The following is a 24,510-nucleotide window of genomic DNA, read 5'->3' on the forward strand; positions in this document are numbered from 1 at the left end:
ATTTACTAAACTCCTAGCATTGGTGTACACGCAAGTATACCTGCACCTGTTTCTATTCTTAGCTACCCTAACACAACCCATGTGTTTACTTGTACCGCAATGGCTCCCAGCAGTCTCTGAAATGCCATGCATCTTGTTTTTCAGGCTTCTGCTCATTCTAATAGAAAATTATGTGATACAATGTCTATCCTGCAACTGTCTATGGGCGCCTCCGTAGCCAGGTGGGAAGGAGCAGCAGTGCGTAGCACATGCTTCTTGATTAGACCGGGGTTCGAGCCCGTCACCACCAAATACGGAGTATGCGGAAAGGTCAAGGAATGACCACCGCATATCCCGGAGCAATATGGCCTTAGTTGCTAATGCTCCTAAAAACCAAATAACGAACGCAACTGTCTATCCTTACCAAACTGAACTGCTTTATTTCTCCCACAGTGGCACATCTATTATCCTCTACAACTTGGTCTATTCTCCATTCTGTGGATATCACAACAATTGACACACACACACACACACACAATTTGCCTCCAATGCCGCACTGCTCCAATTTATGCAGCAGTCTTCCATCTGCCACAGTATAAAAATCCTTTCTAAGATCCAAATATATGATATCAAAGTTATTCCCTGCATCTAGTTCTTTCGTGACTGCATCATAGTATCCAATCAAATTGGTCAGGCAAGACTTTCCCTTAACAAAACCACTGCTGTGTCCGAGCTATAACTGAAGTCTTGTCTAGATGATCCTGCCGTGCTTCTTTAATCAGTGCCTCCATTAATTTTCCTGGAACAGAAGTTAAACTAACAGGTCTATAATTACTTGTGTCACCCTTTGATCCTCCTTTGTGAATTGGGATCACATTTTCACATCTCCAGTCCATGGATACCTCCCATGAGTCCAAGGAAGCTCTCATAATTATGGCTTACTTCCTTTGCTGCCTCCTTTAATATAACTGGATAGATTCCATCCACCCCGGGTGCCTTTTTTATGTTTATCTTCAACAATTTCTCCTCCACTTTCCTCTCAGTTATTACAAAATCATCTAGCTCACTGCCAGAGTCTAATTCACCTTTGGCATTCCCCTCCCTGTAACCTGAATGTAGATGCAAAATACTCATTTAGTTTGTTAGGCACCTGAGCAGGATCATCAACAGTTGAACCACCAATATCAAGTAGACCAATCTGATTCATCCCTTTCCTTCTAGACTTTACATAAGTAAAGAAATCTTTGCTGTTTTTCTTTGCATCCTTTGCCAAAGATTTCTCATAATCTGCCTAATCTCCTTTGTGACTTGGTTACAGACCAGCTTATATCTATCATAGGCTTCCATGTCACTCATTAATTTATATGTATCCCATGCATTTTTCTTCTCTGTCATGTCTCATTAGTTCATCTAACATCCATTTAGGCCTAAACCTGGATTAATATTTCTTAGTTGGTATGTAAAGCCTAGTAGCTTCCAAGATAAGTTCTTTGAATGCTTCCCATTTTGAGTTTGCTGTTGGTAACATCATCAGTTGGTCCCACTGTATAGAATTTAAATACTGTCTCAGACCACCATAGTCGCCTTTACGAAAACAGAAACCCTTCCCTTTACCCGTAATGGTAGTTACCTCTTTGAGTAAATCCCACTTCAGCACGCTGTGATCTCTGCCACCTAGCTGTTCCTTTATCTGCAGAATCTTAATGCATGAAGATTCACTATTGATAATCAGATCAAGAGTATTACTCCCTCTAGTTGCCGCCCAAACATTCTTATCTAGAAAACAATTATCCAATAAATCCACAAAAGCCTTGGTAGTGTGTGAGTGACCAACCCACAAATTCCAGTCAATCTCTGGGAAATTAAAATCCCCATTATAAGACACTCTGATTTACTGGCCCACTCTATTTCCCTGTACAGTTTCTTATTATACCCATCAGAGTCATTAGGCCTATAACACACTCCTATTCTCAATTTTGATCTCCCAGTGTTTATGTCACACCAAACTGACACGACACTGCACTGTCCAGCGGTGTCAACTGGCTTCACTTCCTTGGATTTTGTGTGTTTCTTAACTAATAGCATAACCCCTCCTCCCTTTCTATCATGTCTTTCCTACCTGTACACATTGTACTCCCCAAATACCAGTTCTGCATTGCTTATATCTGTGTGACACCACAGCTCTGATATCCCAACAATATCTGCCTTTGATGTTTTGAGCAACACCTCAAATTCATCAAAGTTATTTACCAAACTCCTAGCATTGGTGTATACGCAAGTATACATGCACCTGTTCTTAGCTACCCTAACACAACCCATGTGTTTACTTGTACTGCAATGACTCCCAGCAGTCTCTGAAATACCCTGCAACTTGTTTTCCAGGCTGCTGCTCATTCCAGTAGAAGCAGTGCAAGAATCATATTATTATGATAATTTGGCATGTTTGCAGCATTTGTCCCATTTTTCCACTGCATATGTTAACACAAATCTAACTTTTTATTATTTTTAATACTGATTAGGTGTCCTTGTAAACGTTAGAATATCAACCTGTATAATTTAAGCAGATCGGTAATCAGCCAAAACTACAACTACCGTTAACTGGGGGGGAGGGGTACGTCTGCCTGTACTCCCCAACTTCCAGCTCTGATTTGAAACTCCAAATACACATTTTATTAATTATATATAATCTGTTTTCTTCTTAAATCTGTACTCTAATATTTTTTATTAATGTACTCTATCATTTTATATTTTTATATCCTTATACCTGAGATCTTTATATTAAATATCTCACATCTTTATATCCTTAGACTTTTGTGCTTGAAAGATTTTATTTTTAATGTCGAATCAGTTTTTAATTCTGCAGCACTGAGTGAAAATTTCGGCTAAGGTAAAGAAAGCCTGCATGAGAAGCACACAAAAGTTTGATAAAGTTTACCAGTAAAAGTACTTTGCCATAACGGCATTTGTATTGTTGCTCGCTAGGTAAACAGACGGTGGGTGTTATCGGTCTGGAGTAGAAGTTGAATCCCACGGGAGCTTGAAACCCTCCCGAAGTGGTGGAGAGGGGTAACCTGACCTTTTTTCTTTAGAATCACTAATTGAATTAACTAATTGAATCACGAACAGAGTCATATTGGAAGTTCTGGCACCGTCAAAAATGTTCGTAACATAGTTTCTCTGGTAAGCTCTTTCGAAAATTGCTGTGCTTCTCGTGTGGGCTTCCTTTGCCTTTTTTTGTTTCTTAAACAGTTTATCCACTAGTCCACCAGTGATTCTAAAGAAAAAGGGTCAGGTTACCCCCTCCACTTTGGGAGGGTTTTAATCTTCCATGGGATTCAATTTCTACTCCTGACCATTACCCCCCCCCCCCCGCCTGTTTACCAAGTGGGCAACAATACAAATGCCGTTACGGCAAAGTACTTTTACCAGTAAATTTCATCGAACTTTTGCATGCTTCTCGTGCAGGCTTTCTTTACCTTCGCCAAAATTTCATAATCAGAAGCAATGATATAACAACATAACACAAAAATAACATCATAATCAGAGATAATTAAGAAATCAAAAAAGGATGTCTAAGAGTCTCTCATATTTTTGACTACTTTTCACGTCAGGAAATGCAATATTGAGTGGGGGGTTAAAAATAATTTTAAATCTCAAAAACTATTTGTTTTAATTAACTATTTGTTATAATTGTATACAAATGTATACAATTATAAAGAGAAATAGTTGAGCAGCATTGTATGTACTTCAAATCACGCACACACACACACACACATACACAAACACAGAGGAGGGAAAAAATTTATTTTTGATTTGGCACATTATGGCCTTAGTTGCCAATGCACCATCAAATACCAACCAACCAGAAAAATATGATACCCCTGATAATTTATTAAATGATGTTACTTAAAAAAATATATATATAAAAATTAATGAAAGCGGTTACTTTATCAGTAAATATATTAGTACCAACCCAATGCAGGACTCTAATTTAGGACCTTAATTCTAATTCCTGTATATTGCATTATTTTCCAATTTTCAAGTTCCTTATTTTATCCAGTCTAGTTTTTCATGTTACATTTTTAAATATTAATTTTGCGTGTTTGCACCATTTGTCCCATTTTACTGTTGTTTTTTTTATGTTGTTTTTTTATGTTGTTTCCACTGCATATGTTAACACAAATCTACCTTTTTATTATTTTTAATACTGATTAGGTGTCCTTGTAAATGTCAGAATTAAAAAAAAATTTAAAAAAAACTTCAATTGTTCCCTTTGACACAAATGTTTACATCTGAGTAACTCTCTGATCCATAGGTTGCTGTTAAGAGAGCTGTGGTACTAAGAGGTAATAAAAAGGTACAGTCAGTCATCGTATAACATGTGTTTACACTACACGATTTATAAATAGGGGAACGATATCGTATATAACACGAACCGAATTCGCTTATGTACGATTCGCCTTTGTGTTTACAAGAAATGGCAGTCAAACACGGAATCACCCCAACTGAACGCAACACGATAGGAATGAAGAGAAGTTTCTGAAAATATATTTATGTTTTTTATATCAGTGAAGGGGAAACGCATTTCACTATAATAATGTAAAAACCCACACAATTCCAGCTATCGGTATTATCACAAATGCAATTTGATCGAGGTTACTACCAGTTTATAACAGATTCCACTAACAGAAATGCAACTGGAAATTGTTTTTATTGTTTTATGGTAGTAACCCCCAGAAATGTGCTTTTGTAAAATGTGAGCTAATGTTTTGGTTACAAATATGTTCAATCTTGGATGATCAGCACCTAACCCTATTTTTCCCATAGGGCCTGTTATTTATATTGCACAAGGGTTTCTAGGAACACAACTATTATACTATATGAGGACTGACTGTACTCTGAAATGTTATCATTGCATGATAAAATTTCAGAAGGATGTGCAGGTGCATCATCCAATAGTAACAATGTCTTAATGTTTTCATTCACGTTTAATTTTTCGATTTGAATTTATTTTAAAATGTGCTTATGAAATCATTCCACAAAGTTTTGAATTGTATTATTAAACTCTCATTTAGTGTCACTAAATGATTAAATTAAATAATACTCGTGTATCATTAAATTTTCAAATATCAAATTTCAAATATCATTCTGTATAAATAAAATACATATATAAGAAAAAGGCAGTCTGAATTAGTAAGATTTTACTGTATTAAACTGAATATGTAGCTTATTTGCTCTTTTGATATGGAAATAGCTTATGTGAATTATGCCTCGCTTAGTGCAAATTTTCATATTAATTCCAAAACTGGTTAAATGAATTATAGCTAGACCAGTAGACAAATTTTTATTAAATTGCAAGTGAATGTAGTTTGAAAATATAATATAGGAACTGTAATTGATATATAAAAACATATATTTATTTATTAAGAAACGAACTCCACAAATATATGCAGCCTGTCTCAAACTATATTTATTGTACATTATATACATATTTAGTAGTAATAATTAATACTGTTGGTCTTGCTGAGCTTGCTCTTCTTGGCTTGGAGGAGTTCCCTTAAGTGGACGTCTGAATAAAAGAATATGAGGTTCTGTAAAACAAAATGGAGGACACTTAATTTCATAATGAAAATTTATAATGTCATGCTATCTATACCACACAATGAGTTTCTATTTAAAATCTAAAAATGTACCAATAATATATGATTAAGAAAATCCATCGCAAAAACAATTTTATAGTTTAACTTTTAGGTTTATTCATGGTCTGCGTGCTACTTAGACATTTGCTTACTATTAAGTCTGTTGGGTTGTCCTGACTTCAGATCATCATGTAATAATTATATGTTCCTTTACTCGCAATAAAATAGTAGTCTCATTTTACTGTACCAAATTTGAAGTATTTATTGAAGTACTGTATTGGAATTAAACTCAGTCAAATGAATAAAACACTTAAGTTCTATATTTTATAAGCAACAGTTATTTTATTGATCCTATAATGTTAAGAAACCGGCTGTTTCCAAATTCACATTTGGTTACTCTTATCAAATAATCCTAAAAAAGACAAAAAGAAAAAATATTAACATCGCTACAAATTTTGAATTACACAGTCTGCCAATTAAATAATGAGACAATTCAAAAAGAAAATAACAATGCCAAAGTTTGAAAATGGTTATATATACCGATGAGCTAAAACATTATGACCGGAGAGTGAACTATGGCATGTGCATGGGTTGGGACACGGTATAAAAAACACCTGATGCTGAGCTCCGTTAATCAGAGTTACTCTTGTTCTTCAGATGGGAAAAGCAGCAGACTTAAGCGAGTTTGACAAAAGCCAAATTGTAATGGCCAGACGACTGGGTCAGAACATATCCAAAACTGGTGGGCTGGTGGGGTGTTCAGTAAGTACTAACCACAGTCAGCCATGGTTAGTACCTACTGAAAGTGGTCCAAGGAGGGGGAACCCACGAACTACCAGCGAGGTGTTGGACGACCACGGCTCATCGATGCTTGAGGTGAGTGAAGGCTGTCCTGGATAGTACGTGCAACAGAAGGGCGGCTATGGCGCAACTCGCTAGTAATTGGAATGCTGGTGATGGGAGTAATGTGTCACAACACACTACATGAACCCTGCTGAAAATGAGGCTGCGTGGCCGCAGGCTGCTTTGAGTGCTCATTCTAATCACAGTTCACTGCCAACAGTGCCTACAATGGGCATGCGAGACTGGATCTTGATTGATTGGAAGGTCTGGTCCAATGAATCATGTTTCCTGTTGCACCATGTGACGGCCGAGTACGTGTGCATCATTTACCTGGAGAAGATGGCGCCTGGATGCACTGTGGGACGGTGGCTGTGTCATGCTTTGGGCGATGTTCTGCTGGAATACCCTGGGTCCAGTCATCCATGTGCTGGGCACTCTGACATCTACCACCTACCTAAACATCATTGCTGACCAGGTACACTCTTTCATGGCAACAGTCTTCCCCTCTGATGGTGCCATCTTTCAGCAGGTGTGCCATGCCACACAGCCCAGATTGTTCGAGACTGGTTTGCAGAACATGAGGAAAACTTCCAGATATTGCCCTGGCCTCCAAATTCCCCAGACATCAATCCCATCGAGCATCTGTGGTTTGTGTTGGAACAGCAGCGTCTCAACTACGGACCTTACAGGAGTTAAAGAATCTGCTGGTTACGTGTTGGTACCACAAGACACATTTAGAAATCTTGTAGTATCCATGCCTCCCCGGGTACGAGCTGTTTTGGCTGCACATGGAAGACCAACATCATATTAGGTAGGTGGTCATACTGTTTTGGCTCATCAGTGTATTTTCAAATTAATCTCAGTATGCTCAGTATACACAATACTCAGAATGATTAATTTAATCCTGGAAGAACCATTGATACTGTGCCAAAGTAATGCCCTTCAGCTGTCACATCACTCCCTCCTGGATGGCCTTAAATGTCATTGAAATAGTGTCCTTTCAGTGTCCTCTGAATTTTCGGGAACAAAAAAATAGTCCACTGGTGCCAAATAGGGAACGTAGGGAGGGTGCCCAATCGTTGTGATTGCTTTCTTTACCAAAAACTATTTCACGCTGAGGGCCGTGTCTGGCAGCTTGTTGTCATAGAAAAGCAGCCAGCTGTTTGTATCAAACAAGTCACATCTTACTCACTGCATGTGCTTGCACAGACATTGCACGACACCCAAATAATAGTGGCTGTTGAGTGCAGTGCTCTAAGAGATGAATTTCTTGTGGAAAAATTCCTTTGATGTCAAAGAAAACAATCAACATCGTCTTCACGTGAGATTTCTCGAGTTGAATCTTCTGCTTGGTTAAGCTCAGTGATCACCACTCTATGCTTTGTCTTTTCATCGCCAAGTATATTAGAAGCACCACCTCTCGGTGCCTGTCACAATTCACTTCAAAATGTCAGGGTCCTCTGCAGCAGATTCAATCAAATCACAACAACAGTTGATTCATTTTTGCTCCAGGTTCAAGGTGTGGTTCAAATCGTGAACAATTTTTTCATTTCCCTAAATCATTGAATATACGAGGGGGTATCAAAAAGTTCTTGCCCTTACCTAGAAATAATAGCCCTAGAAAGGTGAAACTTCACAGGAACTTTAATCCTTTTCTATGTACGCTCCATATATGGATCAGTTGTTTAATGCCTTGATCATAGAAGTTTGCACTTTTTGCCTGACACCATGATTCCACTTCATTGATGACTTCCTGAGACACTAATCAAAGCCACTGCTTTGACATGTCTTTAGTCTCCGGATCATACTGGTACACCCGGCATTTGTCATTTGTTACCAATCGATCAAAAAAGTTCTCAACATCCACATTACACAAATCCAACAGTTGGCGAGAACATTGCTGCAAAGGCATCAGCAATCTTTGAACTCATTGTGCAGATGGTCATGTAAAATGCCATGGGCAGACCCATAACTAATTCCCACTGCATTTGCAATGAAATTAATTGTCACACGTCTGTCACTCAGCACCTGCTGCTCAACCTTTGCAACAGTCTCACTGACTGTGGATGTTGATGGCCTTCCTTTCTCTTGGCTCGTCAAAGACACTTGTATGACCACAGTGGAACTCCCATTTCTACTTTTTTACAGTGTCATAAGATGAACAATTCTGCCCATACACAGCTTTCATTTCTTCGTCAATTTCCTGAGCTTTCTCGCCCTGCAAATGCAGGAACTTGATCACTGCACGATACTCCATGTTGTTAACCATAGCATCCTTCCTCAGATTCCGGGCCCCACCTCTGGTGTACAATCACCTATGGGAATGAAATTTCACATTTAGTTATTGAATATGTAGACAACTTATATTAAAAACGGCATCGTCCTACTGATGTTTTATCTAGGTCAGGGTACGAACTTTTTGATATCCCCTCGTAGTTTTAAAATATCACGAACCATTTCTTTATCAATGTTCAACATGTCAGTGATCATACAGGTGGTGATTCTTTGGTTTTCATTCATAGAATTTCAGTTTCTAAGTGTTTCCTTCAGTTTGAATGAAAACTGGCTGTCCAAATCTGGGGTTTATTATTTAAAAAAATTATTATTATTGTTATTACTATTAGTTGCATATGATGCAAGGAAGCATCATATGCAACTAACATATGCAAGCTTATAAAGAATCAGCAAAAAAAAAAAAAAAAAAAAAAAAAATCCCACATTATTTGTCCACCTGCTCCAATAATTTTTCTAGTTCTACCTTGAATTTATACAACCTGCCCACTTCTACAACACCAGATGGAAGTATGTTCCAACAGTCAACCACCTGCTGGCCGAAGGCAAACTTCATCACATATATCCTGCAACCATCCTTCATCAGTTTGAATTTTTATGCCCCTTCGTGTGTGTGTAGTCTGAGCAAGAGGAAGCATACCATCAGCATTGAGATTGCTCAATCCATTAAAAGCCTTAAGAACCCTGATCATATCACCTCACCTCATTGTTGTTTTCTCATTGTTGTTTTCTCATTGTTGTTTTCTATATTTATTAATGATATTGATGAAGTACATCAGGTTTAATGTCTAAGTTTGCAGATGATACAAACGGCAGGGTGGTTAATGACAATAATCAGAGTAAGCTGCTACAAGGTCTAAACATATTAGGCCAATGGGCTAAGAAATGGCAGTTGAAGTTTAACATTGAGAAATGCAAGGTATTGCATATGGGTAGCAGTAATCCTAGATTATTGTACCAACTGTGTGGTACTACACTCGGCAGAGGAAAATAAAAAACACCTGGGGGTAAATGTGCAGTAAGATATGAAGTTCTCTGAGCAATGCAGACAGGCTGTCAGGACAACGTATGGAGTTTTGTCTATGATATACAGGAACTTTGCTAGCAGGGACAAGGAAGTCATTATCCCATTGTATAAAACAATGGTTAGGATGTAGATCTGCTGGAATGGGTGCAGAGAAGCACGAGACTGGTGAAGGGAATGAATGGATGGTTTTATCAAGCCAGGCTTCCATTCTGCAAATTGCAGAGTCATTTCTGAAAATGGGGGAACCCTGGGGGAATCTGCTAATAACATTAGTCCACGAAGAGTTGTCCATTAATAACCATTTTCTGTCTTCTCCCACCCAACTATCCCTTATTCCAGAGCAGTAACTTATCCTTGATGCCACCCTGCTCCAATTTGTACCGCAGTTTTTTATATGCAATGACATCAAAAGCTTTCTTGAAATACAAGTACAGTGGATTCCAGTTATTTGGGCCACCGGTTAATCGGGGCAAATCTTAAAAAAACAGAAACCAATCGAGAAAATAGTCAGGGTTTACTTCGCTTAGCCGTTTAATCGGGGCAGGAGACCGCAGCACTGGAGATTACCCTACGATTGTCTCCGATGGTACCACATGGTTTGGTCGAAATTCTGGAGGTCACAACCATAAAACAATAAAAACAATTAGCAGTCACCTGTTTATTGGGCTTTTCTGTTAGTGAAATCTATCATAAATGGACAGTAAACTCGATCTTACTGAATTTGTGATAATACCGACAGCTGGAATTCTGTGTGTTATTATGGTGAAATGTGTTTACACTTCCATGAAATCTTCAATCATATAAAAAAATTAATTTTCAAATCTTCTCTTCATTCCTATTTTTAAAGCTTTGTACCAATTACTCCGTTCTCACTTGCACGTATTGTGTTACTTGGAATTTGTGTGTGCCGTATTCTTAGTTATTAATTGCTTATCTTTTTACTGTTTTAAATTTTAACCGCCACCCACAAATGTCAGTGAACAGAAATGTCAACTAGTTCGTATGTACATAACACAGTATGTATTAATTATTCCGATTATCACATATATTCTTCCGATTTTCACGTATCATTTAATTTTTTTAATTCTGAAGGTAATAAAGGGTAAATTTGTGCTTAATATATCTTTGCTTTTATAGCCTGTGGATAATATTCCTCCTATTTTCGCTAATTAGAATCACTGTTTAATAGAATTAAAATTCAATTCACAAACATGATCACAATGACCAGCACTTACTGCACATCGTATAGTGAACAGTACTTTGCTATGTTGAGTTCGTCGTAACGTGATTTGACTGTATAGTGAACCAATTGTAAAGGGGGGAGGGTATATTGTATTTTTAACTATTTACGTAAAACTTCGGATAATTGGGGCAGCCGCTTAATCGGGCCAAAATGCACTAGTCCTGATGTCCACATTGCCAAATAACCGGAATGGACTATATGATATTAAGATTGGTTTTTTTTTTGCATCCAGTTCCTTTGTTACTACATTATAATATCCATGCTGTGGAGTCTGCTAATAACATTAGTCCATGAAGAGCATTGTCCATTAATAATCACTCTCTGTCTTCTCCCACCCAACCATTCCTTAATCCAGAGCAGTAACTTATCTTTGAGCTGGTTCATTTGTATAAGTAAAGAAGTTGTTGCTGCATTTCTTGGCATTCTTTGCCAGAGACTTTGTGTAATCTAACTTAGCTTGATTACAGACTAGTTTCTGTCTACCATGGGCCTCTGTATCCAATAATTTATATGTATCCCATGCATTTTTCTTCTCAGCCACACATCTCATCAGACATCCGTTTAGGTCTAAGCCTGAAATGGTATGTCTTAGTTGGTATGAAAAGCCTAGTATCTTCTACGATCACTTCCCTGAATGCTTCCCATTTAGCATTTGCTGCTGGAAACATCATCAGGTCTCACTATATAGAATTTAAAAACTGTCTGAGACCACTGTAGTAACCCTTACAGAAGCATAAGCCCCACCCTTTACCCTTGATGGTAGTTATGTATTTTAATCTAAGTCCCACGTAAGCATGATGTAATCATGCCACCTAGTGGGTTCTTTATCTGCATATTCTTAATGCATGAAGAGTCACTGCTGATAATCAGATCAAGAGTATTGCTTCTCCGTGTTGCTTCCATAACATGCTGCGGCTGTAAAAAAAAAAAAAAAAAAAAACAATCATCCAGTAAATCCACACGCCTCCGTAGCCAGGTGGGAAGGAGCAGTAGTGCATATCACATGCTTCTTGATTAGACCGGGGTTCGAGCCCGTCACCACCAAATATGGAAGATGCGGAAAGGTCAGGGAATGACCACCGCATATCCCGGAGCAATATGGCCTTAGTTGCTAATGCTCCTAAAAACCAAAAACAACAACAACAACAATAACCAGTAAATCCACAAAAGTCTTGCTAATGTGTGAGTGACCAACCCACACACTAGTATCTGGAAAGTTAAAATCCCCCAATATATGACATTCTGATTTATTGGCCCACTCTGTTTCTTTGTATAGCTGTTTCTTACACTCATCACCATCATTAGGCCTATAACACACTCCAACTGTCATTTTTGTTTTCCCATCACCCATGTTGACTGGATGCACTGCCTTTGATTTTTTATGCTTCTTAACTAAGAGTATGACTCCACCTCTCTCTCTTCTTTCTGTAAACATTATACTCTCCATATTCAAATTCTACCACTTCCATGTTAAACTAAAGTTTATTGAAGTTTATAAAACTTCAATAAACTTCCTCATTAAACTTCTGTTTTCAATTTATTGGTTTCCAGTTAGTTCTGGTTTACATATTGATTATGTGCATTTTGTATTTTGTTTCTGTGTGACTGATTTTAGTTTACTGTGTAAGTAGTTTCGACTTCTCTCTCATTCTGCCCCCCACCTCTGTTTTCAAAAAGATCAAGCGAGTCAACTAGTGCTAATAATGTGAGCAGATGCCATTGATTAGTGGGTGGCACCTACACATAATATAAAATAATAAGAGTGCTAATAATACAAAGAAAGTGGAATGTTATCAGAAAAACTTGTCATAGGAAACTAAACTAGAAATTCTAAAAAGACTGGATTTGGTACATTTAGTGGTTTTGATGATCTGAAAATTAACATAAGCTGTTATCGTAAATAATGCAGATACAGTATATATACAAGGTTCCTTCACTTTAAGGTAAGCTTCCTTGCATTTCTTGAACATAGCCATATATTGTATTTATGTTTTATTGTATAATTTATGTATTTAAAGTTTATGTTTAAATGTTTCTGCTACATTTAATACTGTTATATAGAAAAATGGCACCTTAACATCAGCCAGTACTGGTTACACCAACCAATTAAAATTGTTTACGTTACTTCCTATAGATAAATCTCCCCACTTAACACATTCACTGCCTCTTAAATGTGGGAGAACTCGCATTAGGTGGCAGAAAAAGTTTTAATCCGATTCACTTATCATTCTGCTTTTATGGGCCTAAGCAGGGGAAACCTATATGCGTGTTATTCTGAAAACTGAAAACCTGACTTGTCTCATATTCTTTCAGGATAATTTGTTTAACACCTTTATTATATCAAATAATGTGTTCTTCTGTTGTAGTTACTCCGATACACATCATTCAGCAGTGGGTTATGCAATAAATGGATAATCCTGAATATTAAATTTTACATTCCTTCTGAATTAGGCCTAGAAAATATTCAAATCAAACCTGGCTCATGAATCATATAATGAATCCATCCTTCACTCTGTTGAACTCCCAAATCTCTCCACTCTTTTTCACTCATAAGATGAGCTTTTGGTACTTGCTTTGCTATTTCCTTTGGTAACATTACATGCCTGCAAAGAGAAACATAATATTTTTGGTTAAATGCAATAATTATTTCAAAAATCAGTTGCTTTTTTTTGTTATTTACTTTCTTCTTACATGGGAATTCTGTAAGTGTTATTTCCTCCCATTTTTTACACAGTAAACCCAACTGTATTGTTAAATTAAATATACTGTCTATTACACACAATTTTAAAGCTAAAGAGATATGTTAGCAACTTCATTATTACTGGCCATATGTAGTGCTGGACTGCATAGCAAAAATCAGAATTACCATACCTCAGAACTATAATAATTTATTTTACAAATGAAGTGATCATAGTGTAAAACATTAGCAATACTACAAAAAAAGCGAATCCTTACATAATTTAATGTGCATAAAATCAACATGGAACCATCATAAATCATTAAGTTTAGAACTCTTTTCTATAACTGGCCATTTAATATTTTTATCCTACGTCTTTACTGGATTGTTAATTCTTTTTATATATTTTTATTTACTGTTTATGGTAGTGTAACTACACCATGCCTACAATCTCAAAATAATATTAAATATTGTTAGTAATATTTAATATTATTTTGCTTTACTTATGTACATACATGTACATAAGTAAAGATGTACTTTTTTAACATGTACATACTTATAAAGTATGTACATGTTAAAAATATATTTTTCTAAAATTATTGATAACTGTCATAGCCAGAGAAAAAGGTTTATTTTCTTATTAATCTAAGATTTTTTATTAACTTCATACCATTGTGATTGATAATTTTTGTTTCAGTGAACGTATTAGTTATCAGTTGTTTATAAATGAAACAGTATGGGAATGTTGACCAGAAAGTACAAAAACTATTAGATATTTAGTAACTAACTTTCATAGAGCTTTAAGAAAATTTGATCAGACAACAATGGTTCAAAAAAATTAAATCTGAAATAACATTTGTTAATGTAGCAATTACAGTAGAACCCAGATAAGAAGTTTTCCAAGGGACTCGAGATTTAGAACTTCTTAGAAGGGAAAATGACCTAAGGGTATGGAATATTAACTACATAAATAAAAATGAAAAGATACACATACTTAAGTTAAGGTTCATTTTTAAGTTCCATTTCAGAACTTATAAATATTTCACTATACCTATGGGACACATTTTTAAACTGAGTATTTCTAATTGCTTAACATTCTGTTAATTAAGTTCATTACCAAATACTCACACCTCAGAATGTAACTCGCACCCTCCTAGCCAATGACTGTCCCGGGGTGTCTCCTGAACAGAGAAATAAATGGATAATAATACTAATTTTTATGAAGTTGGAAGTGAACTCCTTCGGAGTTTCAAAATACCTTAAATTATAATTACAATAAGACAGAGCAACAGTCTACTAAGTAATTCAGAACAGTTCAGAAAAATGAGAATTTAATGGCAAATACTTCACTGTGCTATTCATGGTCGATGCTATCCAATTATGGATATTGATGTAAACAATTGCAATATGTCACTTCAGTTATATCAAAATGTTTATACCAAAAAGGTTTTAGTGCTGAAAGCCTCAGACTACGGAAAATTCACTAATCAAACAGGGCATCGTTTTTGTGATATCTCATATTGTGAATCGTGTGCACTGGCAGGATATTTTGCAAGGCGGTGCATGTGGGAATAAATTTTTTGTTCACCAAATTTTCGAGTACTTGCAATATTTTAATTAAGTTTGGCTGATTTACAAGTACAGCCGAGCCAACGTTTCATGATCAGTGGGAGAAAGTATTTGTATTTTGAAAGAAAGAATTTATTGTTGTAATGTTTCAATAATTTTATGAAAATATTAAATATTAGGTAGTTCAATATCAGAGCAACTCGTTGTGAAGGCATTCACAACAAGTTGCTCTGATATTGAACTACCTAGAATAAGCAAAGGTTTGCCACTAGATTCTCGAATAGGCAACACTTCGCCAGTGGATTCTCAGCGGATACCATCACCCAGGAGTGGTGGTATCCGCCAAGAATAAGTAACATTAGTCTTCTCCACTAGCGAAGCATTGCTTATTGGAAGTAGTGCAATATCAGGATAACTCGTTGTGAAGACATTCACAATATGAGATATATCAAAAATGTTGCCATTTCACCTACTTTGGTGATTTATTACGAACTAAAATGATGCTTGGCACTAACTTGTTCACTTATCAAAATGTTTATATTGTTTAATACTTTTTAATATAAACATGAAAAATTTCTATATTTAAAAAATGTATTAAGTGGGAAAACATTATAATAATACACTGTGTATTCCTTATCACGAACTTTTTATGTGGGAAAACTTTTTACCCAGGAAAATAATACATTACAATATATAGAGGTTAAATTGAGACTTAAGAAACCAAACTTAGTACATACAGGGGAAAACTTCTTATGCGGGAATTTCTTATTCGGATTCTACTGTATATTGATTAAACGATGATTTCCCCCCATTTTTATGCCTGATTAACAAAAATGTTACTGAATTGTTCCACCAATCTCTAGTTTTTTGGAAAGGTAAATTGCAATTTCTTTTTGGAAAAAAAAAAAAAATAATAAATAATACAATACAAACTTGACTAGTGTCAAGTAACCAGCTATTGAATTACTCAGCCAGTAGTTAGGAGATTGTTTGAGTGTACCCTGATTTACTGAGAAATGACATCATATTCAGACAGCTATCTTATAGCTTTCTTACTGTCTGTTGTTAGCTTTGATTTTTGTTTGGGTGCTCTCTGGTGTGCTGCAGAATCTGTTGGCTGTTTTAATGTTGTAACTATGTTTGAAAAGTGTGTTGATGATCCTAATACATTTTGTTGTGTGTGGGAGAGAGAGAGCTTAACTTTGAAACCAGAACAAGTGTTTATTTCCATTACTAAGAAAGAATATGCATTATATTTCAGGTCCTCTATGATAGTATAGTGGTTTTGCTGCTTATCACTTTGGAGCAGTTTGACTTTGCAGTCTGTTGGAGAATGGAGGAATATTTTTAACCTGGAATCAGTTACTTAGGGTCAATTCAATCACAGCAGTATTTCAGTGATTTGTGTTTCATCTATTCCAGCGTCTCCCCAAATTTTTTAATCACGGAACACTTTTCATCTCACAATATATTGACAGAACACTTTTCATTTAACAATATATTAACAAAACACAAGCTTTAGAAGGAGCCAAAGAACTCTTTGTAATATTTTATTACATACAACGCACTGTGCATCAGGAGCATCTTTATTTCCAACACATGTAAAGCCGAAATTCAAATAACTGTCATCATACTTTTATTAGGTGGTTCCTGTTTTTTTCACTTCAGAATTTTGGGGAACAAAAGGCTGCGATTGTTCAGCCTCACTTTTAAGTGTGACAATATTACATTCCTTTTCATCAATTACAGTTGCAATACTAGAAGTACTTGCTTCTCATTTAAAAGTTCCTTTTTTCAACCACAAATCCATGGTCATTTATTTTAATAATAGTATTTCGAAATACTGATAATTATCAAAAAAAAATTTAAACAAGGAAGTGTTTAGTTATGATATCGGTTCCCTTCCCTCTTTCCTTAAACTTGTATACTCCAGGCTAAATCACATATGAATGGCATATTAGATCACTACATTGCTACTTTTTAGTAGATGTCATTACTTCTACCATATCTATGCAAAAAATCCGCCAAAATAAAATGTTCTGCGGTCTATTTGATTATTAGTCTATGCCAGTACATTAATAACCGAAAAAGAAATAATGTTAAAAGTTATAATAATACAAAAGCAGAGTCCACTACAAATATGCAAAATTTATTCATTTTATTTATTTTTATTTATTATTATTTTATTTATTATTATTTTTTTTTCAATTATTAATTACAATTTTTCGCAGAACACTTGTTCACATCTCACGGAACACAGTTTGAGAAATGCTGATCTATTCCATCCACCTACACCTGAAATTTCTAATAGCTATTTTTGAAAATATTTTTTTCTGAATTCTTTGCATAAAATTCCAGAAATGTCTTATTAATTATTGCACAATTAGGAAAAATTCATGATTAAGTTAAACCTAATTATAATGCACATGTTGATTGAGATATGTCATATTGTTATTAATAGAATGCACTCTTTACTGCCAAGTGTTTTTCTCCAGTCGGTAATGTACTCTGGCTTCCCGACATTCATGCATTGTCTGGAATTGGACTCTGATGTGTGCACATCATGTTTCATGCAGCAAGCACTCCTGTTAGTGACGAACTCGTCTAAACGAAGCATTTGTTAAAGGGTGTGATTTTTAAATTTGGATTTGCTCACCAACAGGAGTTTTAATTTTCAAAAATTAATTAAAAATATATGTTAATGGTGATGATACTGAAATTTCTAGATATGATCATGCAGTAGCAGTCCAAGGTAGGAGCCATAGTCCCCTCATTTTGATTAAAATAATATATATATATTTTTTATTAGTACATTATGATTAAAACTTAATGATTCTCTGGACACTGTTTTACCCTCCCCCTTTAGAAAATTCTGGGGTTACCACTGCGATCATATGTCTATTAGGAATTACCTTCACTTCTAATCTCTCTTGACATAAATAAGCATGTCACAAATTTTGCTTTCTCTACATCAAAAAATAATTTTCTTTTTCACTCACAGTGTTACTTTTCTTCACAACTGCTACTCACTCCATACAAATCACAAATCTGCACTACCATGGAATATTTTTCCCACATCTGGGGCAGTGCCCCAAAAATCTCTTTCAACCTATTCGAAAGAATAGTTTGAAAGAAAGAAAGAAGGCAGTCAGGTTAATAAAATATGTGTCACTTACAGAGTGACAGATCTTTTATTATTCATTCTTACTCTCTGTCTTGCTGATTCAGTTGTCACTGCATGCCTTTTCTATAGATATTTCCATGGGCACTGTTCTTCTGGGCGCAATATAACCTTAGTTGTTTTTGCGCCAATAAAACCAAAATCAAATCAAACTGTTCTTCTGAATTGGCATCTCTAATTTTCCCATTGTCTAGTCCAAACCTGTCATGGATTTCACAACCAGTCAGCATGCATTCACTTTCCAACTCCAAACTCACAGAATCAACTTCTGCTCATCCTCATTTATCCCTTCTAATTCTGTTTTGTGGAACAAACTTCACATGTTTTCCAAAATTACAGTCTATAAAAATTCAAGTGTAATGTCAACAAGTATCACCTCCTGTTCTCAACCTTCAACCCATGCATGGTACTAAGTACTATAGGTTCTAATATCATTCATGTTTGGGGTTTTATTAAAAAAAAATGAATGGATAGCAACTGTAATTTAAGGGTTTGAGTAAAAATGCACCAAGGAAGAATTTTGATCATGGCACTTTCCATAATCACGGAACTTGAATTAAAGTCAGGAACATGCCCATACATAGTTAGCATGTGCGACAGGATGTTAGTGTTATAGTGTTTAATAAATATGTTTTCCATACTAATTTTTTTTTCATTCTCAAAGACCATTGTTCATTGTTCAGACCACTGGTCTCAGTGTAGCTGAGACCTGCTAATATTCATAAAATCGGACAAGTGCTAACGAGATTGTGGATTATAAACTGTTACAACTGACCATCATTTGGAATTTCCTTGAAAGGTGCTGGAGAGTATAAGACAGAAAAAAAATTTTAATATATTTTTAGAGAGAAATAGTGGAATTTCCATCTTAAGCTACTCATTTTTAGAGAGAAGTATTGGAATTTCCACCTTAAGCTATCACAGATGAGTTTAATGTTCCTAATTTAACACATCTTGCATTTCAGAGTGTCGTTTCAAATACTTTAGTTTTAAAGCACACCCCACCACAAATTTTTGATTTTAAGTTGTATTCAGAGCTGTGGCGGAGGATATTTAGTAATATATAGTATGTACCCTCTGTTGTTTGTTTAACCTTCCATTGCCAGAATGGCATCTGACAGATGTCACTTTTTTAAATGTTTGTTATTTTTTTGAAGTTGTAAATGAAATCAGATCCTTCTGTGTACCTTTTCCCACCAATATTCTCTAACTGGTTATTTAGTATTTTCTGCTTTCATTTCGACATACTATGAATGAATTTTTGTTTGGCAATTATTAGATGCCAGGTGAGAAAAAGTATCTATCTTTCTTCTAGGCAACACCCATTCCCATGTATAATCTGTGAGATTCTAGCAACAGATGCCTAATCTTGTCGTAGAGCTTTGGTTTCACCAGTGAAATGTGAACACTTGCCAATGCTCGTGTGGCATCTGGCAGATGCCACATGTGCATTTCTGTTTCAGCATGGTGGATGAGTGACCTTAAATTCTAATGAATATGATAAAAAAAAATTTATTAAAAAATAAAAGAGAGAAACCAAAACTATTTTTGGTTTCTTTCGTTTATTTGTATTCATTATTTTTTAACTGAGTTTAGCATATCATAATTATATAGATCACTGTTTTCAATTCAGTAAAAAACTAAAAATTATTTCTTTGTAGTTAAAACAAAAAAGTGTCTGACAGATGCCATGCAAGGGGACTTTGTTGAATTGAGGGCACAAATGACAGGAGGTTAATTACTATTAGCATAGCTGTTTTACTTTTACATATGATATACCCACTTTTATGGTACATCCACTGCACTTTTTTTTTTCTTTTTTTTTTTTTTTTTTACAACTACATCATTGGATGCACTCCTATTGTAACTGAGTGGCCAAGTGCACATGCTACACTGACAGTGGTAGAGAATGAAAAGGACCTGGGGGGTAATTGTGCAGGCAGATATGAAGTTTTCTGAGCAGTGCAGCGGTCTGCAAGAGTAGCTCATGGTGTCTTGTCAATGATATACAGGAATTTTTCTAGCAGGGATAAGGAGGTGATTATCCCCTTGTATAAGGCAATAGTCAGGCCACACCTTGAGTACTGTATACAGGTCTGGAGGCCTCATTTGAAGAAGGATGTAGAGCTTTTGGAACGAGAGAAGGGCAACAAGATTAGTGAATGCAACAAGGGGTTTGCTCTTAAGAAGAAAGGCTTAAGTTTTGCAAATTACAGTGTCTGTAGACTAGGCACCTGCAAGGTAATCTGATTGAGGTGTATAAAGGCTTGAATGGTTTGAGCATGCTCAATGCTGATAGGATTCTTCCTCTTGCTCAGAATAATCGCCTGAGAGGGCATAAATTCAAATTGAGGAAAGACAGTTGTAGGATAGATGTGCGGAAGTTTGGCTTTAGCTAGCGGGTGGTTGATTGCTGGAACAAACTTCCATTTGTCGTTGTAGAAGTTGATAGCTTAAATAGATTCAAGGCAGAACTTGACAAACATTTGGAGCGAGTGGATGGGTGAAATAAGGGGTTTTTTTTTTTTTTTTTTTTGGCTGATGCTATATAAGCTTTCTTTCTTGCATCATGTGCCTTTGCTAATACTTTGAATGAATGGAAGATACTAAATAATAGTGTAATGTGCTTGTATTCTCTCTATCTTGTGAACTCCTCTGACCTTGTAGTCGTCCAGGAATATAAACAGAAAAATTTTTATATCAGTTTTAAGGTGTTGCCCATGCCACACATTTGACATTCAGTGTGGCCCGCTTCTGCATAGAGGTTTGGGCATAGCAGTTCCATAGTCCACATTCTGCTGGCAGGAACAAAATTATCATTATGCAATAGATTTAAATAAATTTTTCATATAGTATATCCCCACACACACTGCAAAAAATGTATCGTAAATGCCTGTAGTTGGGTAAACAAGCAATGGAAAACAGTTTTTGCTTTACAAGTTAAACTGCTTTATTAAAGAAATGGTCTTAATGCTCACATTAGAACAGACTTGGCCTTTGCAGGTTGCTCTGGTATTGTTCTAAATACATTTGTATGAAATTAGTGCAGTTGGTAGATTAACCTTTTGGCCATTGTTTCATCTTTTAAATGAATGTCAGAGATTAACCTTTTGAAGATGCCTTTTTTTAAGTACTGTATTGCAATAATTTGGGAAGGTAGTTCTGTTGGGATTATTAAGTCAATTACATAGTCCTAATTGAACAGCTCAAATCATTCTGACTGCAAAGAAGAAAAAAAACGAGAGGGCATCCTAACTATATATAATTTAATAATTACACAGTATTATTTTATTATTATAATTAATTAAAGTTACATAAATATTTGTTTTATTAAATAAATTTATAATTTTATTTATTTAATGAAATAATGAATTTTTTTGCATGCAGCCATTTTATTCCTTAATTTCAATAAGAAAAATTGATAAACTTAATATAGGCCTTAAAATTTTGATTTTATAGCCTTTTGATATTTTTCTGCATACATTTTAAGAATTTTGTATACATTACACTGGGATTAGTAATTACTGTCTCCCCCCCTCCCCCAAGTTTAGTTAACATTTGGAATCCCCACTGTAAAAGGATGCATATTTCTTTGCCTTGAAATAAAACACCTGCACTTCTTTTACTTTGTGCCAGCTCAAAGTATAAAACAGCACACCATACCACTATAGTAGGAGGGGAGTGTGATATAGATAAATATGTTTCCTTGCATGAGGTTGCAATGAGAATAAATATTGAGAAGACAAAATTTATGGGAGTGAGGAGAGAAAGATGCAAGTTAAACAGTGAAGTAGGAGAAAGAATAGAACAGATGAGCAAGTATGTGCAATGATGGAAGAGCAGCAGAGAAATAAGAACAAGAAAGCAAGGGGTAAAAAAGGTTCAAAAAGTTTTTGAGAAGCCAAGAAGATTGTGGCAGATTAGGAACTAGTTTAAGAACACTTGAACATTGAGCATGAAAGATACTGGAAAGTTGTGAGGTGTGAATATGCAGAAGGATGAAAAAGATAAGATGGATTGATAAAGTTAGACAGGTGGGGAGAAGAGATGTTTGACTGAAATAATCAGAGGGCAGATTAATTGGATTGGACATGTGTTGCAAGGTGAAGGGTTGATGAAGGATGTGATGTAGGGAAAATTTGAGGGGAAGAGAGCCCAGGGGGAGACTGAAGAAAAATATGATAGATGAGGGATTGAGAGGGAATGGTGGATATGGAGAAATGAGAAGGGCGGCTGAAGATAGGGAGATATGGAAAGATAACTGAGTATATGGACCTGTCCTTGGCAGAACACCGATAATAGTAATAATGTTACTAATATTTATGAAATAGTTTGCATTTATTAGAATATAAATTAAAAATGTAAAGACGAAAATATTATTATTATTGTCATCATTAGCCATATTATTATTATTAGCCACATGGTACAAGGAAGCCTGAGGCTTATGCTGCACCAGCCAAAAAAAAAAAAAAAAAAAAAAATTCCCGAGTTACCCTGAGAGAGAGAGAGAGAGAGAGAGAGAGAGAGAGAGAGAGAGAGAGAGAGAGAGAGAGAGAGAGAGAGAAGTAGAAAGGAATCACCAAGAAAGAGAAGAATGATGATATCCAGCTCAGGACCCTGGGTTTGCCAAGCCCATACTCACCAGATGTGAGCCCCCGGGGTTAAATATGGTGCAAATAAGTCTGAGATTTATGCTGCACCATCCAAAAAAAAAAAAAAAATTCCTGTGTTACCCTGAGAGAGAGAGAGAATATCACCAAGAAAGAGAAGAATGATGATATCCAGCTCAGGACCCTGGGTTTAAAAAACTTTTGTTTTGTCAACTTGTCATCATGAGTAACCATTCCTTCAACTACCTGAGCTTGCCCTGCCTTTGATGCATATCCTTAACTAATTTATTTTTATCTATTTATTTATTTATTTATTTATTTTTTTTTTTTACGCGTTTCCTGCTACATCATTAAAAGTTAGAGTGGCATTCATGTCACGTTCAAAATACCTAATCGACCTGTGAGCAAACCTGTACTTGACATACAGGTGAAATGTGGTGGTCTAGGAAGCAACTAAATACAAATTACGTAACCTTATAATGCGCTGTGGGGACGGGTGGCATGAATGTTATGGAATAGTTTTTTTATTTATTTATTTTTTTATATAAAAATAAGTAATTCACTTAATTTGACTGGAATAATTCTTCATCTAATAACAGAGGAAGACGGTAATTTTTACGGAACAGAAAATCCGGATTTCATTGAGCTTAAACACTACTTATTTACCTGTATTCGTACGTTTCGTCGTAGTACTTATCAGAATAATATATATTCTTACTAGCCATAGATGAAATTCCCCAAAGTAAACAAACAACGAAAATATGCAATTTTCATATAAATTTGTCAATTTATTTAAATGTTATCGTTTGCCTTTTCTCCACGAATATCAAGCGTTTAAAACACGCTCTAAAGTGTTCATTCGCTCATTAGTATCACGTGTGGGAGATAAATTATATATAAAAGCGGATCAGATATATGATGGAGGCACAGTTCATAAATGCTGTGTGTTTCGGTTATCTAATCTAAAATTCTTACATTAAAACGAATTATTGTTGATAAATGTTTAAAACGAAAATCTGGAGTAAAAACTGACGAATAAAATAGGCTTTCATAAGTAATCCAAATAAGTTTTTTCTAAAAATGCAGAATTATTTATTGTTTGTAACTTTCAGTAAAGGAATGGGCTATACTCCAGATCTTGGGTACAAGTTGTCTCTGCACAGTGGGCGTGGTCTTAAACAGAGATACTGTACGGTCGAGTTCTGTGATTATTGTGAATCCTTCGCTATCGTTATCCCCCACCTTACCGCTGTTTTTAAAGCGGAAAACGAGTTCCCTATTTAAAAACAGCTGTAAGGGATATTTTAACAAAGATTAGTGTGTACGCAACTTCGGGAGGGATTTAAGCTAAAAACGTAGTTATTCTTGAAAATGTGTAATTATTTTCGCTTATTTTAATACCATATCATCGTTCTTCTCTTCTTGGTGATTCCCTGCTACTTTTGACTCT

General features: G+C 35.5%; 1 pseudogene across 1 annotated transcript; it reads right to left on the reverse strand.

Annotated features, from left to right (window-relative positions):
• Nucleotides 1–5,484: 5,484 nt before the first annotated feature.
• LOC150089232 (cyclin-dependent kinases regulatory subunit pseudogene) lies at nucleotides 5,485–23,785 on the reverse strand (annotated as a pseudogene). Its single transcript, XR_016548098.1, has 3 exons — nucleotides 23,727–23,785; nucleotides 13,499–13,626; nucleotides 5,485–5,570 (listed from the first exon to the last, which is right to left on the reverse strand). The product of XR_016548098.1 is annotated as a cyclin-dependent kinases regulatory subunit pseudogene (transcript).
• Between the last annotated feature and the right edge of the window lie 725 nt (nucleotides 23,786–24,510).

The sequence above is a fragment of the Mastigoproctus giganteus genome, chromosome 2 (assembly GCF_048544385.1).
Source record: "Mastigoproctus giganteus isolate SK-2022 chromosome 2, ASM4854438v1, whole genome shotgun sequence".
NCBI classification, from domain to species: domain Eukaryota; kingdom Metazoa; phylum Arthropoda; class Arachnida; order Uropygi; family Thelyphonidae; genus Mastigoproctus; species Mastigoproctus giganteus.